This window comes from Elaeis guineensis, chromosome 14, assembly GCF_000442705.2.
Source record: "Elaeis guineensis isolate ETL-2024a chromosome 14, EG11, whole genome shotgun sequence".
Lineage (NCBI taxonomy): Eukaryota > Viridiplantae > Streptophyta > Magnoliopsida > Arecales > Arecaceae > Elaeis > Elaeis guineensis.
The window spans coordinates 29,042,926-29,045,717 of record NC_026006.2 but is presented as its reverse complement, the minus strand read 5'-3'; the positions used below and the strand labels follow the sequence as shown (position 1 = coordinate 29,045,717).

At 35.2% G+C, this 2,792-nt stretch overlaps 1 non-coding gene across 1 annotated transcript; it reads right to left on the bottom strand.

Moving 5' to 3' along the window:
• Positions 1 to 2,257: 2,257 nt before the first annotated feature.
• LOC140853879 (small nucleolar RNA R71) lies at positions 2,258 to 2,363 on the bottom strand. Its single transcript, XR_012137021.1, has one exon. It is a non-coding gene; the product is annotated as a small nucleolar RNA R71 (small nucleolar RNA).
• Positions 2,364 to 2,792: the final 429 nt, after the last annotated feature.

Genomic DNA, 2,792 nt, shown 5'->3' with positions numbered 1-2,792 from the left:
CCACATCGGAAAACCATGTAAAACTCCTCCCCCCTAATATCTATAAAAAGGCTTTTGTACTCCCATTAGAAGGGGGAGCCCAGAAATTCTTCTAGAGCCTTGCATAGAGGAATAGAAAGGGATTACTTCATGAGCAGCTAGGCTAGCAGTCTCGGGAGTGGAGAAGAAATTTTGTAACGACACAGAGATGGTTTATTGTTCTAAACTTTCCTGTATTTCTTTATATGCAATAAAGATTATGCTTTTTATTTAAATTATCATGAGTTCTTTATTTGCTCCCTATCATATGCTTTTATTTATGCTTTCTTGTTAGATTAATATTAGGAACAACTTTTACTTTCCGGAGACGCGTCGTGATCTACGGATACGGGGCGTGCCGAGGAAAGAAGAGTTGGTTACCTAGTACTTTCCGGAGACGCGCCGTGATCTACGGGTACGGAGCGTGCCGAGGAAAGACAGGTATTTTTCCTAAGATTAATCACATCTATTTAGTTAAAAAAGAGATACAACTCTGCTAGTGCAAATTAATTCAAAACTCCCGAGCTCTTTATTTTTTAATTACCTCAATTTTACGATAATTTATTTTCTAAATCAAAAACAACGCTTCTTTCTTTTAACTTGCAATCTCAACTTAGCCCAAGGTCCCTGAGGATACGATCTCGACTCATCCTACCTACGTAGTAAGTAGAGTTATTTTTGGTGCTATCAACGACTACGCATCAAATTTTGGCGCCGTTGCCGGGGATCTTGGCACGGTTGAATTAAAAAAAAAAAAAAAATTTAAAAAAAAAAAAAAGAAATAAAAAAAAAAATACTTTTCAATTTTTATTTCTCATTTTAAATTTTTTTTTTTCAGTACTTTCTAGCTAGATAATCTTATTTGCATAATTACAGAATTACCTTGCATAACTAATTTACTATTTAGAATTTTGCTGCTTAGAATAATTTGCTACTTTTCATAGCCCAGTAATTTATTGCTTTTTAGACTTAATCACTTAAATTTATTTTCTTGCAAAATTAAAAAAAAAAATTAAAAAAAAAAATAAAAAGATAAAATTATATTAAAAAAAAAAAAACCACTGACATTTCATAACACTTAACTAAAATAGCGTAACCTCAAATATAAAAATTTCTAACTTGATTGGATACCTTGTTTATTTGCATTGCATCTCCATAATTAATCTTAAGGGCAATAACCCATTAACCAGATAAGGTGGGGATTTGATCACCCTTCCTTGGCCCACAAATCACTCCCTTGCATTTGCATAACCTAGACCTTAATTTAAAATCAACTAGACATCAGCCCTAGGAATTTCAAGCTCAATAGGATAAGAAAGCTCTAGAGTTGAACCGAGTGCGGATTGGTTAATTGCTCAGTGTCTAAGGCAAGTGATTAAAGAAAGTGGTTTTCAATTGGTTCCGTTGACTGACCTGGCCAACTTAGTTGGTGTCTAAGGAAAGCAACGAGCAGGGAACCTCCCACATCTTACGCTTACCTGGCTGAGTCAATTAGTCAGTCTTGAGCTTGGAGTGCTCAAAAGCAATCTTGAAAGTTAGGAGCTGTCTAGATCTAAGTTAACCTTAGGATAGAGAGTCTATGATTGTTTAAGTTGATTGCAATTAACATCTAAACATTAATTAATTTCTTCCTTTTCATAGATTTAAGATTCTTAGGTTCTTCTCTTTAGATTTTCTTCATTCTTTTCTCACTTTATTATAAAAATATATATTAAAAAAAAAAAAAAAAATTCTGTGTGTGCTCTATAGTATAATTGTAAGGTATATGCTTGGCCGTAGATCGTTACGACCAGAAATCCAACCTTTTGATCCAGAAATAGAAAGAACCTTTAGAGCCAACAGACATAAAAAGATGGATCGAAATCAGGAGAATGATCCACCCAAGCAATTGAAGGAGTACTTTACTCCTTCCACATATACCTACTCTCCTTGTATTCAAGTACCCCCTGTGGAGGCCACTCAATATGAAATTAAGTCCAGTATAATCCAAATGTTACCTTCATTTTATGGACTTAGTAATGAAGACCCTTATAAACATCTTGAAGAATTTCTTGAGATATGCTCAACTGTAAAAATTCACAACTTCTCCGATGATGCTCTTAGGTTGAAATTATTTCCTTTTTCACTTAAGGACAAAGCCAAATACTGGCTACATACTTTGGATTCCATGACTATATCAACCTGGGACCAGCTGCAAGGAGAGTTTCTCAAGAAATATTTTTCCATAGGAAAAACTAATCAAATAAGGAAAGCAATAACTAGTTTTTCCCAATTAGATGGAGAAATGTTTCATGAAACATGGGAGAGATTAAAAGACCTTATTAGAAAATGCCCCCACCATGCTGTACCCAAGTGGCAGTTAATCCAATGTTTTTATGATGGGCTCTCTGAAAGACATCGACACATGGTCGATGCATCATGCGGTGGGACATTTATGCTGAAAAGTGAGGATGAGGCATGGCAACTGTTTGAAATTTTAAGTGAAAATTCATTACATCATATGTCTGCCTCTATTAGAGATAAACCCATGTTAAACTCAAAAAGAGGTGGAATATATGAAGTAGGAAATGCCATAGATATCCATCAAAAGGTAGATGAACTGTCCCAAAAATTAGATCGTCTTCTAAACACTGGACAATCCTCAATTCCACCTAATCCAATCCAAGAAGTTTGTGCATTGTGTGCAAGTCCGAACCATTTTGTTAGTGAATGCCCAGCCGCACCCCAATTTCCTGAGTTTGTGCACGAGCAGGTTCAGCAAGTCCAATAAGCTC